Here is a 16193-nt window from a genome sequence, read left to right on the forward strand (position 1 = left end):
ATTATATATGACAAGTATCATCAGCTGAATTAAGCCACTTCACTGGAGGTTCGCGTGGAGTACATGTTACAATATCTTCACTTTAGGAAATTCTTTGGACAGGAATTCTTTTTCACAACAAGAGATGAAAATGCTCGTATTGTACCTTCGCTTTTGTGCCGCGCGAGTTGCTTTTGAACCACTGTCATTTATGTCGTCGGTCATGTAAACTCTAAGGACATTAATATCTGCGACTCCTCAGGCTGATCCATGATATGAGTGTGTTGCATTTTCACTGTTCTCTTTTTTCAGTCAAGACCATGCAATAACATTGTGAACTACACCCAACAACGTTGCGGGGGCGCCTCTGACTTGGCACCGCCCTATCTCTCAGGCGGCGCCACAGGGTGGTGCCCCCAACCACTATAACATAAAAGGCTCACCACAACATTAGTAAAAAATATATTATATTTTAATTAGAAAGTATAATTACTTTACTGAACCAGTGACCGATCAATGTTGAATTAGCTTTGAATATTTTGTTGTAGTTCATTGAATCATTTGTCTGAATCTTTATACCAACCACGACTGTTTCAGTATAAATAGGGGAGTAGAAAGGACGCCTCTCATCTGGCACCGCCCCAACTTACTCTAATACAAACAACTAGCCCATCTGGCACAGAGGGATTCGGGATCTTCAATAAGTCGCCATGCTTGTTTTGCCAGCAGTGCCAAATTAAAGCAATGAATGTTTCTGAACCCCATTCCTCCTCTACTCTTTGGTAAGCACATCTTCCACCAGGCAAACCAGTGCATTCTCTTATGTGATGTGTCATCGCCCCACCAGTAACGAGAGATCACATCTGTAATTCCTTTGCAAATTTTCTTAGGAATTTTGAAGACCGACATTGTGTACGTTGGTATGGCTTGTGCAGCAGATTTGATAAGCACTTCCTTACCTCCTCCCGAAGACAGACACTTTTCCTTCCATCCTGTGTAAGTTTCACAATTAACCGATCAATCAAGTATTGAAAGCTTTATGTTTTATCCAGTCCTAGGGTAGTGGGTAATCCCAAATATGTGTCATTCAGAGCCTCCGTCATAATATTCAGAGTAGTGCACACCTGAGCCTTGGTGTTTACATCTGTGCTAGGGCTGGAAAAAAAAAACTAGATTTATCCAAACTCACCAACTGGCCGGAAGCCCCACAGTAAGCATCCAGGACAGATTTCAAGCATATCGCATTCGAAACATTTGCTTTCATAAGAATTAAGGAGTCATCGGCAAACAAGAGATTTGTAACCGAGGGCGCATCTCGACAAACCTAAATTCCCACAATTCCGCCTGATTGCTCTGCATGATTAAGAAGTGCTGACAGACCCTCCGTAACCAATAAGAATAAGTAGGGTGACAGAGGGTCTCCTTGGCGGAGTCCACGTGATGGTTTGATAGTATCTGTTTCAACTGAGTTGTACCTCACTCTGTATTCCACAGACGACACACAGGCCATAATCATTCTGACCCAATCAGCTCTAAACCCCAGTTTTAAAAGCATTGCCTCCAAAAAGACCCATTCTACACGATCATAGGCTCTGTGCATATCTAATTTAACTGTACACCATCCCTCCTTGCCTTTTTTCTTCTTTTTAATTGCATGGAGGCTCTCATAAGCTATCAAGACATTATTCGTGATGAGTCTCCCCGGAACAAAAGCACTCTGTGTGGGACTAATGATTTCAGGAAGTAAACTTTTCAGTCTTATAGCAATCATCTTTGAGATAACTTTATAGACAACATTGCACAAACTAATGGGTCTAAATTGTGTGAATTTCTCAGGAGTGTTTACCTTAGGGATCATCACAATAGTAGTGTCATTCCATCCTGGTGGGATCTCGTGTGAGTTAACTGCACCCAGAACTTCCATCACAAGATCATCCCCTAACATTGGCCAAAACCTCTTATAGAAAACTGCATGTAACCCGTCAGGTCCAGGGGCTTTAAAGTCACCAATCGAGAACAAAGCTTTCCTGACCTCTTCTGCCATATAGGGGGCCATAAGAGCTTCGTTCATGGCTGCAGTAACACGAGGTTGTACCTTTGACAACACATTGCGGTCCGGCTGTTGAACCTGTGTTGTAAACAAAGCTGAAAAGTATTCTGAGATAATTAGATTAATGTCCTCGCTTTCCTTCCATACTCCAGTGTCATCCAGCAGCCTCTTAATGCAATTCCTCTTCTTGCGAGCCGCGACCGCTCTATGGAAAAACATTGTATTTCGGTCACCATGCAGCAGCCAATTTGCCCTTCCACGTTGGAGCCAAACCAACTCTTCTTGATCCAATAGGTTTTCAATCAGGACTTGGATATCTTTCATTCTCTGTCTGTTTTCAGAAGTGTTCGGTCCCCTTCTTAATTTCTCCAGATATTTCTTTAACTTGTTTATTCTCTTCTTAGGGCTCTTTAGGGTCTCACGATCCGACATATGCAAGTCCTTCAATACTGCCTTGGTCCGTCCTGGAAGGGACGGGCCTAGCCCAGCTAACTTAGCTCGCTCCCAAGTTGTCTTTACAATCTCGTTCACTGTCCCTTCTTCCAACCATCGGGCTTCGAACATGTGACTTCCCCGATTTGACCGTACACTAATCATACACGCAAACGTGCACGATCAAGATCAGGGACTCACGGGAAGATATCACAACACAACTCTACAAATAAAAATAAGTCATACAAGCATCATATTACAAGCCAGGGGCCTCGAGGGCTCGAATACAAGAGCTCGATCATAGACGAGTCAGCGGAAGCAACAATATCTGAGTACAGACATAAGTTAAACAAGTTTGCCTTAAGAAGGCTAGCACAAACTGGGATACAGATCGAAAGAGGCGCATGCCTCCTGCCTGGGATCCTCCTAAACTATTCCTGGTCGTCGTCAGCGGCCTGCACGTAGTAGTAGGCACCTCCCGAGTAGTAGTAGTCGTCATCGACAGTGGTGTCTGGCTCCTGGACTCTAACGTCTGGTCGCAGCAATCGGGTATAGGAAAGGGGAAAAGGGGGAGCAAAGCAACCATGAGTACTCATCCAAAGTACTCGCAAGCAAGGAGCTACACTACATATGTATGCATTGGTATCAAACGGAAAAGGGGTAACATATGTGGACTGAACTGTAGAATGCCAGAATAAGAGGGGGATAGCTAGTCCTATCGAAGACTACGCTTCTCGTAACCTCTATCTTGCAGCAGAGGAAGAGAGTAGATGGTAAGTTCACCAAGTAACATCGCATAGGATAATCCTACCCGATGATCCTCCTCTCGTCGCCCTGTGAGAGAGCGATCACCGGTTGTATCTGGCACTTGGAAGGTTGTGTTTTATTAAGTATCCTGTTCTAGTTGTCATAAGGTCAAGGTACAACTCCAAGTCCTCCTGTTACCGAAGATCACGGCTATTTGAATAGATTAACTGGGCAGAGACGCTACTGTTACACGTTGGCAAGGCTGTGTCGTTCGCTTCGTCGCGAAGAAAGCCCTCTCCTCTCCTCCTCTCCTGACGCACGCGTCTCCTCCTCTGTCCCAACCTCCGCCCCCCGCCGGACTCCACCGCGGGCGCCCCTCGCCAAACCTTGCCGCGGGTGGGCCTCCCCAGCCTCCTCCTCTCCGCCCCTCGCCGAACTCCACCGCGGGCGCCCCTCGCTGGACTCCTCCTCTCTGCCCCGAGAGCCAGAGATCCTCCTCGGACCTCCACGGGATTTGGCAACCCCGGCGACCACCGAAGCAGCAGCCGCCCTCCGGAGCCCTCCCGTGTCCACGCACCACCCGCCGGAGCCTGGCCATGGCCACTGTCGTCTGCTTCTGCTCCGGCCATGGCCGCCGTCGTCCGCTGCTGCTCCGGCCATGGCCATCGTCTTCCGCTGCTACTCCGGCCATGGCCGTTGTCGTCTGCTGCTGCTCCGGCCATGGCCGCCATCGTCCCACACGCAACCTCTTCTCTCCCTAGCTAGGGTTGCCACCGCTGCCACCGCCACCGCCCCATCGCTCCTCGGGCGTTCGCCACCGAAGGAAGGTGGCAGCAAGAGCTAGAAGGTGAGTGGCGCCGCGAGCTCTCGTCCCGAGGAAGCCGCGGAAGGACGAGTAGAACCCAAACGAGGTCGATGCAGTCGTTGGCGCACAACACCTGTTCGACGGAACGCCGCTCTGGGGCGGGAAGCTTGGACTATGGCGCGCCTCTGGATTCCTGCGATTTCGACTTCAATTCCGACTGATTCATGTTGTTGCCCGCTAACCAGCGGTGTGCGAGCAACTGGCTCTGGAAGGCCCTGCCTCGTGTCCGGGCGCTTCGGCTCTGGCTTCGTATTCTCAAGGATCCGGGAGCCTCGCCACTATCTTACATGCATCTCTTCTCCCAGCATCTCCGTCGTTGATTTTACAGGCTGTTCAGCATTGGTGGAACTGAGTATGGATACTTGCAACGTCTTTGTCAAACAGTTGTTGTCTCCATCCTTGAAACACTTGCGAATTGCCCGCTCCTATCCTCCTGAAAATTACTGCATTCTTATTTCTCTACCAAATCTTGTTTTGCTTGAGTTGATCGAATGGGGCCAAGGAAGGATTCCATTGCTTGGGAGCATGTCGTGGTTAGCAAGACCTGCTGTTGTGCTTAAGGAGAGTTCTGCCGATCAATGCTCTCAGCGTCGGTTTGATAGTTGTTGTGTTGATAGTGATATGTGTGGTCGTTGTTGTTATTATTATTATTATGGGGATCCTGAACATGGGCCTCATTATGACTGCAACAACTGCATCTTTCTCAAAGGTTTGTCAGAAGCCAGAGATTTGGAGCTGTCAGCTAATTCTGATGTGGTATGGTATGCTTGCAGCCGCTTCTCTCTTATTATCATGCTATATATGTTTCATCATTTCTCATGTAGAAACCATATTCATCATCACAGATCGTAATTGCTTTACATATGACTTACTTCACACATCAGCTGATTGCACTTTGTCTTCAAAGGTCAAATGGATCCTAATTTGATCTGGTTCTTTTGCACTTTCCTTGGACTGTTTTCCACAGGGATTTGAAGTGGTGTCCTACATTTACCAAGTTAAAAACTTTGCTACTCAATGATTGGTGTTTGGCAGCTGACCACAATGCACTAATTTGTTTTCTCCAACACTCGCCAATTTTGGAGAAGCTTACCCTTCAACTTTCTCAGGTATTGATTTTTAAGCTCGAGAGCTGTATATCATTTTGGGGATCCTGATTGATTTGTGTGCGCGTGTTAGGGACCTTCATATGTAACTGAAGCAGAAGGAATATACAAACCATTGGGACAGTCAATTGCATCCAACTGTCTTGAGATTGTTGAAATCAAATGTGCAAATATCAATAGCAGGGTTCACAAAATTCTGAAGATTCTGACTACGTATGGCATACTCCTTGAGCAAATTAGTGTCCAAGAGACTTACAAAATTCCTGGATCTGGATGTGAGTTAAATTGTTGGCACTCTTCATGCTACTTATATTTCCAGTTGTAACGTATTTATTCATTATAGAGCTATTGGGCATATGTCGAAAAATCTCAAACTAACTAGTAGAATATAGTTGTTAGAAATTCGGGCGTATGTCGACAATTGTTCGAACAACGCATATTTGATGAAGAGAAAATGAGAGACAACAATGTACTGAATGTTTGTAACTGGCTTTATTATTCGAAAACCTGTACTATCAATTCGGATTTTGGATTGAACTACTCTGTAATGCACAAATTAGTTAGTAACAATTATGCATCAAGTAGTTCCAACTTCCAAGTCTATTATATATCGGCATTATATAGCAGTTGAAGTTTATCGACATATGGCGAATGAATGGTTCCAGTACTCTTGGTAGACAGTATCCATATAGGTGAATGCAATGCTCTATCCAGCCATTTTGATTGAGAAAACTATCATCTAGATCCATTACAGATAGCATGTGACTATCTTACTCTTCTTACGATACAAGTACCTTCTTTTTAGCGGACATCTCGCAGCAAATGACATATCAATGATTTAGGAAATTGTTAACTCCATACTGTTGCCATCTGTAATCGTGTATGAACCCTGTTATGTGAGGTGTTACATGTCAAATAACCAGAAAGAAGCCAAAATATTACCATCTTATTTTAGTAGTGTTAGTTCTTATACATGTTTCCATATTACTTATAAAGCATTGAAAACTCCCATTGTCTGTATTAGGTTCTCTTTGAATTGATTCTGTGATTTTCTTATCTTGCAGGTTTTAATTTTGTGTGCACTGGTTTCTGTTACAACTGTAGGTATGAAGTACCATTCCAATCTTCTACTTCCTCCGCCCAGAATTACTTGTCGTGGAAATGGATTAAAATGGATGTATCTAGAACTAAAATAGGTCTAGATACATCTATTTCTCCGACAAGTTACTCAGGGTGGAAGGAGTACAATGCAACACTATTGGAATACTGGCAATATCTAGCGTAGATGTTCACTCATTCTGCTTCATACATGGACAAAACTTGTATAGTTTGGATGCTTGCTTGGTTAAAGTTTGGATGTAAACCAGTAGATGAACAATTTCTCGTTATTCCTAGACCCAATGATGAAAAAAGGGAAAATAATTCAAGTACATCACTACAAGACTCTCCTCAATGATAACCTAAGTGCCCTCATTTTTTGCATTTATGTTGTAATGTGGCATCATTATTTTCATTCAATAGTTTATACCAATAGTCAATCCAGTTACACGTTGTGAATAATACCAATGGAAGGGTCAGGTGATCTTATGCGCTGAAAATATGCCGCATTCTTGTGGACAACCTTTTACTATTTTGTTGGAATGAACTCGACAAACTACCAAATGATTGATCGACAGATTAAGTTGTCCGGAAGATATAATTCCCATTCCAGAAGCACAACCACAAATTTGACCAAATAGATGTAGGTAGGAAAGTCGATACATCAGCAATAGGTGATCGACAGATTCTGCGGCATGCACCACAAAATTCACAGGCATTGCTACCTTTCCATCCGTTTTAAGCTTATTATTCTTAGTTAACTCTCCATTCCTCAAAACTGTCCAAAGAACAAATAAATTTTCAGGGCAGTCAAAGTTCATACATGGTTTTGAATAGGTGAAAGACAGATTTGAGTTGTCAGAGCTGGATAAGAGGAATGTACTGAAAGCTTAATCCCAAACTCCCGTTTCTCTTATTTAAATGCACTTCAGCACATTCCTTATATAACTGTTGGATTGTTAATTAGAGATATCTGTCTTCTGATTATCTCAATATATATGCTTGTCCAGGTACAAATGACGTAGTGCCGGCCAACGGCAAGAAGTTAGCCACGTTCTCAAGGCGGCCAGCTCCACCGGAGGAGAGGGACTCCACTGCATTCAACGAGCTTCTCATCATCGCTCACAAGGCCCTTGTTGTTGCTCGCCATCGTCCCAATGCTCTATCCCTCATGAACTTAGTTGAGAGGTATCCCAAGTCTCTGATCTAGCATGTGATAAAATGGATGCATCAATCTCAACAATAGGTTTAGTCACAGACTGTCCATTCAAGCAAAATTAATAACACGTCTCCGAAAAGGCAAAAGCTCACCACTAAAAAATTTGGAAGTCATGCACATAACAAACTTCTCATTTTGTACCCATGCCGTTGCTTATGTAAAGTGCACTGTTTTCAGTCAGATTATTCATGTAAAGATCCATAATGAGGCTTCTATGCATATATGTATCTATTTCTGCTGCTATTCTCTGCTTGAAATCTTAATTTTTTAATTAAGACAATCATCACATATGCTAATCAGAACATAAAAGTGTGTTAAAGGGTCGACCACTAGCTGGCACCGTTCAGCTCCCCCTCAAGAGGCGCGCAACGGGCGCGCCCCAACACCTAGTTTCCATCATCACATCCGGGTGGGCTTCTTCTATAATTAAAAAAAAAATACTCCCTCCGTTTCATAATATAAGAACGTTTCTGACACTAGTGTAGTGTTAAAAACGTTCTTATATTTTGGAACAGAGGGAGTACGTCTTAGGTGCTAGTGCCCATGAATCTCATATTTTTTTTACCTGGTGGTTATAAAATGCCATTCTTCCCGTTGTTGACAGCAAGGCATTCCATTTCTGTCGAGAGCAAATCATACCGTTTCTGGCGAGAGCAAGACGCCAGCAGACATGCCCTGATTTGGAAAGGCCATTTTCCTTGATGACGATGCAAAAGAATCTTTCATCGATGCAAATGCTGAAAAATCCATCGTTTTCGACTTGGGCCAGTGTGTGTGTCGTCGCATGCCCATGCTGACTGCTGTGCTGAAATCAGTACCAGCTAGTGTAATCTAAACAGATCCAAGACTTACGCAGCGTGGCCTCACGTGTGTGTGTACTTTGAGATAAGACGACAGTTTACGATAGAAACAAAGAGGTGCTAGCTGGGGCTAATATGGACCACCCTTTGTGGCTCACCAACGGTGGTGTTTTTGTGTCTCTCATAAAATGCCTTAATAGTAGGAGAGTATATATGTGTTGGAGCTGCAATCTCGCGGCACCTATTCTTCTCTCTTCTTCTTCTCTCCAACACACACCATGAGAAAAACTCACACGTACACCAACTTCACCAGGAGAAAACTAGCTTTGCCTTGTTCTCCGATGAGGACGCATAGGCTACAGTTTTCCTTCAGCCCTCAGGGCCATTTTCTCATTACTCAATACGACATAATATATATACACAAGGACCTAGGCACACATGCCATGGAGTAAAATGCATGAAATCACCACTTTAGCGTCATAACTTTCGGAAGACCACCACTTTACAAAACGTGATACTTTACAACGACCTGAAAAATTGACGGTGGCCAAAAACACAAATGGTAAATGCTAAGTGCTTTGATGATGTCACTAATCAGCCGGACCCACCTGTCGGGCTGAGTTGGCAAAAAAAATGCCACATAGACAAATTGGACTTGGTCTTCTTCCTCCTTCCTCACTTTCTCGGATCTGGACAACAGCTTTCCGCCGGCCATGACCGCGGCCTCCGCGTGCTGCCCGTGGTGCCTCACGTCTCCCCTACTCTCCCTCCCATCGGCCCCTGCTACCTCCCCGTTGGCTAGCCTCTTGCTTCGCCGATGCCGGGTCGAGGTGGTGCTCCAAGAGAAGCTCGGGCTCTCATTGCGGATTTGAATCGGGGGAGAGAAGAGACGTCATGAGCTCCTCACGCCGTCCGCAGACGCCCACACTGCACCCACGACGGCACCGCCAAAGCCGTGGTTGCCCAACCCGTGTTGGAGACGCGGACGCGTCACTGCAGGGCCTAGCCGACCCAGCACCACCACCCTTCACCCCACCATTCACGCCGGGTGCGTGCAGGTGCTAAAGATATTGCAGGAGAAGAGCGCCCACGGCATCGCCTTGAGGTTGGGCCCCGTGGCCCCGGACCCGGCCGGCGCCGCGGCGGATCATCTCTTCCTGCCCCGCATGCGAGCAAGCGCGGTGGGGGGAGGGGGGGAGGATGGGGAAGGTAGTCGCTGGAGACCACCATATCTCCAATCTGAAGAGGCAAGGGATGCAGAGGATTTTTTTTTACCCAGAGAGCAGAGCTGGAAGAAGACGTGGCATCATTTTTTGCATTTTGTGGCACTTTCTTTTTGCCAACTCAGCCTGACGAGTGGGTCCGGCCGATTAGTGACATCATCAAACAACTTATCATTTACCATTAGTGTTTTTCGCCACTGTCATTTTTTTGGTGCGGTGCAAAGCGAGACGATTTTGTAAAATGGTGGTTTTCCGAAAGCTATGACACTAAAATGGTGGTTTTATGCATTTTACTTCATGCCATGCGCACTTCGCACCACTAAGCCCACCTCCTCAACTACCATGTTCTAGATGGCCTAGCTAACCCACCAACTAACATATACATGCAGCTAACCACTCAATGCATGCACTAACTACCTACACTACCCAGCCATGCACATGCACACATCCAGCTAACTAACTTGCCGGATCACCCAGCCCCTCCTGGTCGTGCAGCCCGTCAAGCTCCAGCTTCGTCCCATCTTGCAGCTGCTTCTCACGGAATTGCTGAATGCTGAATTACACAACAACATTGGCATCTTACCGGGCTCGCTGCATTGCACGGCAACTTGGCATCTCGCCTCTTTCACAAGTACGACTAAAGCTTCATTGGCTTACGACTTGCCTACATGAACACCTAGCTAAATGCTAGACTCAAAACAAACTAAATATGCAAATACACAAATCAAGATTAAAGCTAACAATATGTTGTTGGTGGTGTAATAGTGGCTTGCTGTTTATGACCCTCTCATTGCTCCTCTGCTCCCACCTCCAAGATGGATATAATATGCCTTGGATTCTTTGCCTGTTTTCATGTACTGCAGATCCATCTTTCTCTCCAAAGACAAGTATGGGCGTATGTAGCAGATCCCTCGGATTTGAGAAGCAAAAGTGACATTTGAGCCAAAAACAGCCAACTAGCAGATCCCCTAAATCCAAAACTGTGGCAACTCGACTAAGTAAGGTTTAGCTCTGTTTCAACTGGAAGCTAGAGCTTATTTCCCCTTTCTTAGCTACCTTATTTTGTTTTAGAGAAAAGTATACTTTTCGTTCCTCAATTTTTGGCGAAGTCTAGATTTAGTACCTCAACTCTGAAACCAGACAAATTGCATCCTAAACTTTTGAAACCGGACAGGTTTCGTCCTTCGAATCATTCAAAGCAGTATTGGTGATGACATGGCATGGTTTTGACAAATTACACAACTAAAAAAATCTCTTCTCTCATCTCTCTCACAGCTCGTTGGCAGCACAAAGCCATTGCCGAGCTCAGCACCCCCCCCCCCCCGGCAGCCCTGCGCCTCGCCGGCCGGCCAGGCCGTGCGTGTGACCTGCTGCTCCCGTGCACCTTCATGCAGCCGCGCGCATGGTTGCACGCCCGCACATGGGTCTGTTCCTACTCTCCCGAAGCCGAGCCAGAGCACGCCATCCGTCGTTCGCGTGGCGATCGGCCTATCCCCGACAAGCCACCATGTCTGGGTGCTCCTCCTCCATCATAGATGCAATTATGCGCCAGTAATCGAACCTAACTGCCCCTAATTGAGGTATTCAACCCCATCTTCCTCGGCTCCGGCCAAGGACCACCGCCGTTGATTCGCCGCCATTGGAGCGCCCCAGCCTCTCCATGCCATTCCCAGAGCTCAGTAGCTACCTCCCCGGTCCTTTCATCTCTCCTTCTGTGCCTCCCCGAGCTCAGTAGCTACCTCCCCGCACAGCGCCGCCATGCTGCTCCAATGCACGAGCTCGCCACCGTCGCTCTGGCGACCATATGGTTGGGCGTAGCCTCACTTAGCCACGAGAGAGCAAGGGGCAGCCTCCCAGACCCTCCTCACCGGCTCCCGTGGCCTCCCAGCGTGTCTCTGTTGCAGTTTTTAGTCACCGGCGGCTAAATCTGGCGAGGCTGACACAACAGGATTAGTCTAGGCCCAACCCCGTAGCATTAGGATTAGTGCAAGTTTTAACCCTCCTGTTAGATAGTCACTGAAACATGGGCCCCTTTGCTAATCCAATCCAATTAAATCAAAACCAGGCCACGTCATCACCAAATACTGCCTTGGATTATTCGGAGGACCAAACTTGTCCGGTTTTAAAAGTTTAGGATGCAACTTGTCTAGTTTCGAAGTTAAGAGACTAAATTTAGACTTCACCAAGAGTTGAGGGACGAAAAATAAACTTTTCTCTTTGTTTTATTGACCTTGCTTCACCTTGTGAGCACTCGTTGTGCATGCAACGCAATGTATATGCAGGAAACAGCTCGCTAGTATGTGGTAATCAATGGCGCTATCAGCTGCTCCTCCCGGTCAGGACTCAGGAACTGATGCCATTTTCTAGTCTATCTCCACCAGCCTAACCCCGCCTGAGTAAAAAGAAAAAGAAAAAAAAAATACCCACATGAATCATCGTGTAAGATCAATAACATAGGATTTACATGTGCAATATTTATGGCACATCTAGATATGCTTTAGCAAAACTGAGAGAATTATTATATATGAAGTGCATAATATATACACTTTATTTGCAGGGAAGTACATAATATATATTGCTAGTGACAAGTTTGCAATTTCTTTAACCAAATTCGGAAAGTTTGTACTTCCCATATATAATTGGTGTTTGGAACCGTCGGTTTGTTTTGTAGAGTTCTGACAGTGGAAGTACGGATTCTATAACGGCGAGGAAGATCATTAGCTCGACCACGACGGAGCTTACCGTTGACGACCTCGTCCTGCTGAGAAGCGAGCAGCTGATGCCCGGCAAGGCATCCCGCCGCCTCACTGCCGCCGGAGAATCTCAGGGAAGCCGAGTGGTATACTACACTACACGCTAAGCATGACTGACGCCTTCCGGCCTGGTCAAGGGTACGTACACAACTACTCCCTCACTGGTCGAAATAAGGCGTAAAAAATTTGTGCGATGTCAAAAGGTGCAAACTTAGACCAAACTTATAGGAAAAACTGTCAATAATGACAATACTTGATGCAGAAGCTTTCCTACTATGTACAGTCGAAATGTTTGTCCAAATGAGTACTGTTTTTTTTGTGGGGGGGAATGAGTACTGTATTTTCGATAAAGGGCATTTTTATTAACTCATAATGTAGCATTAAGTGGATACAGCATAATGAGCGAACCCGACCTTTGCATAGCTAAGATGCACACAGCCTTAACGAAGATTCTAGCAAATATATATATATATATATATATATATATATATATATATATATATATATATATATATATATATATATATAACGACAAGTTGGTAACAGTAAAGCCACATGAGTCCAAAACTATGCCAATATCGCAATATCGACGGAGGAGGTGGGCCGATCTGGAGATTATGTTGCCATCCATGTTGGATAAAAACCTCCCTGGCCACCTGCTCCAACTGCATACACACGCCTTGAATAACGATTGATACTCCGCTCGCTGTAGCGTAGACCACATATGAAGCCAGTGCTACAACGGTAAATAACCTGTATAAAAGAAGAGGTTTTGCCATTAAAAACACAATCTTTTCTACATAGCCAAAACAACCATAATAAGGCAGACACTCCCACCTGTATTAGCGTACTAAAAGTATTTGGTATTCCATCAAGCCAATGACCATATATATTGGCAACACTTGTTGGCGGATACAAATTGGACGCTATTTGGATGACTGACCATATAGAACGCGCGAACTTGCATTGAAAGAAGAGGTGTTTAATTGTCTGGTCATGAGTACAAAAGCTACACTTCTTATTTTCTTGCCAGTTGCGTCGAGTGAGGTTGTCTTTTGTTAGCACAACTCCTCTCCGAAGATACCACATGAAAATCTTATTTTTAGTGGCATCTTTGATTTCCATATTAGTTTATTATTCTCAAATGGAACCTCTGAGTGCGAGAGTGCACGGTACATAGAGTCAATTGTGTAGGATCCAGATGTGGTGAGATTCCAGCGAAACACATCCCTCTCTTGTGTCAAGTTAACCGAATCCAAACGGGATAGAAGATGTTGCCATGACGCAAGGCGGAGGCCAATCAAATCCCTCCTAAATGATACATTCGACGGGGAGGAGCTGAGCACGTGCACAAGAGTATCATTCTTATCGCGTACAATTCGGTACAAGGCTGGATACTGTTCCTGAAGAGTGGTGTTTCCTAGCCACCTGTCCTCCTAGAAATGTATCTCGGAGCCGTCCTTTATCGCGAATGATCCAAAGCAGAATAGATGTTTCTTTACCGCCATCAGACCAGACCAAAAATGTGAGTCATCAGGTTTCCAATATGCCTCGGACAATGCTTTTTGGCCTAGATATTTATTGCGCAACAGGGTTTCCAAACACCATCCTCGGTAAGTAGCTTGAACAACCATTTATTGAGCAAGGCATCATTCTTAACCTGGAGGTCCTGAACACCTAAACCTCCCTGGTCTTTTGGTCGACAAACCACACTCCATTTGGTTAGCCTATACTTTTTATTTTCACTGTCTCCTTGCCAAAAGAATCTGGATCTGAAGTAATCTCGTCTTTGCATAACCCCTTTGGGAATTTGAAAAAATGAGAGCATGTAGAGAACCATGTTTGTGAGAACAAAATTGATCAAAACTAGTCACCCTCCAACGGAGAGCAACTTGCCTTTCCAACTGCTCAACCGTTTCTCCAATCGCTCTTCAACATGTTTCCACTCTGCATTAGTGAGACACCGATAATGAATCAGAATTCCCAAATATTTAATCGGGAATTGGCCTTCTGCACAACCGAACAAGTCAGCATATTGTGCAGCCGCCTTCTTGGCTTCTCCGAAACAGAACAATTCACTTTTATGGAAGTTAATTTTCAAACCTGACATTTGCTCAAAAGCTGAAAGCAATAGTTTCATATTTTTAGCCTCGTCTAGGTCATGTTTCATAAAAAAGAATTGTATCGTCGGCATATTGCAAGATAGAGAGTTCGCCATCCAGAAGATGTGGCACTACTCCTGCAATTTGACCGTCCTGTTTGGCGCGTTTGATCAAAGTAGCCAACATGTCAGCAACAATGTTAAATAACATTGGAGACACTAGGTCACCCTGCCGTAATCCCTTTTTCGTCTTGGAAGTAATGACCTACATCATCATTGACTTTTATAGACACACTACCTCCAGTAACGAAATTTTGGACCCACTCGCGCCATTTATCTGAGAAACCTTTCATTTTTAGGGTCTGTTGGAGAAATGACCATTTGACTTTGTCGTATGCCTTTTCAAAGTCAATTTTAAATACTACTCCACTTATGTTCTTCCAGTGCATCTCCTGGACGGTCTCGTGAAGGATTACTACTCCATCAAGTATATTTCGTCCTTGCATGAAAGCTGTTTGGGATGGCTGAACAACATGATCGGCGACCGTGTTGAGCCTATTAGTCGCAACTTTGGTGAAGATTTTGAAGTTGACATTAAGGAGGCAGATCGGTTTGAACTGTTGAATCTGTTCAGCCTCCTTAGTCTTTGGCAACAAAACAATCCCGCCAAAATTAAGCCTAGATAGGTCTAGTTGGCCGGCATGAAAAAATTGAACAACTCCATTAGGTCAGTCTTGATGACATCCCAGAAGTTCTGATAGAACTCCGCGGGGAAACCATCAGGGCCTGGAGCTTTGTTATGTTCCATTTGGAACACCGCAGCTCGCACCTCCTCTTCAAAGAAATGTGTCGTCAGGATATCATTCTCTTCTTCTGTGACTTGTGGAATGTTATCTGTTTGGGTCTCATCTAGAGTGAAGTTCCCTTCCTCTGGAGCTCCAAATAGACACTTGTTGTATTTGGTTATATAACGCTTGAGCTCTGCCTGACCCTCGATCCGTCCCTCATCCTATTGGATGCTAAAAATACACTTCTTCCTATGCCGCCCATTGGTGGCCATTTGAAAATATCGTGTATTGTTGTCTCCCTCAAAAATGAATTGGGTACCTGATCTTCGATACCACTTGATTTCCTCTTCTTGCAATAGACATGCAATCTGCTCATTGGATTAATTTTTCATATCAATCTCTTGTTGAGACAAAATGCGAGTCTTTGCTATTTTGTCGAGGTCACCTATAATAGTGGAAAGGTGTTGCTTTTCTTTTTTATACATACCACTTGTGTGTTTGGACCATCCAGTTAGGAACCGCCTCATGGCTCGAATTTTGAAGTTCCATCTTTGAATTGGTGTGCGACCAACGGCAGGCCTCTCCCATAAATTCTTAACTATATCTGCAAAACCATCCCAATTCAAATTTGAATGGATGGCAAACAGTGGGAGAGGTAGTAGAGTTAGAATCAAGAATGATGGGTGCATGGTCTGAAAGTGACTCAATACGCTCTAGGGAACGCACTGTTACCATAGGGAATTTTAATTCCCATCCGGTATCCATGAGTACCCGATCGAGTTTCTCGTATGTCGGCATCGGACGGTTGTTGGTCCAAGTGAACTGTCGCCCCGACATACTAGCTTCTCGAAGATTCAAACTGTCAATTACAGCGTTGAATAAGAAAGGCCAGTGTGTGTCAAAACGATCATTATTTTTCTCTTCCTCGTATCTAAGGATATTGAAGTCGCCTCCAATAAGCATTGGATGGGGGTTATCCTTAGCCAAGTTCATCAATTCCCGAAGGAAAGCGGATTTATACTCATCTTGGAC

This window comes from Triticum urartu, chromosome 1 (genome assembly GCF_003073215.2).
Source record: "Triticum urartu cultivar G1812 chromosome 1, Tu2.1, whole genome shotgun sequence".
Taxonomy (NCBI): Eukaryota; Viridiplantae; Streptophyta; class Magnoliopsida; order Poales; family Poaceae; genus Triticum; species Triticum urartu.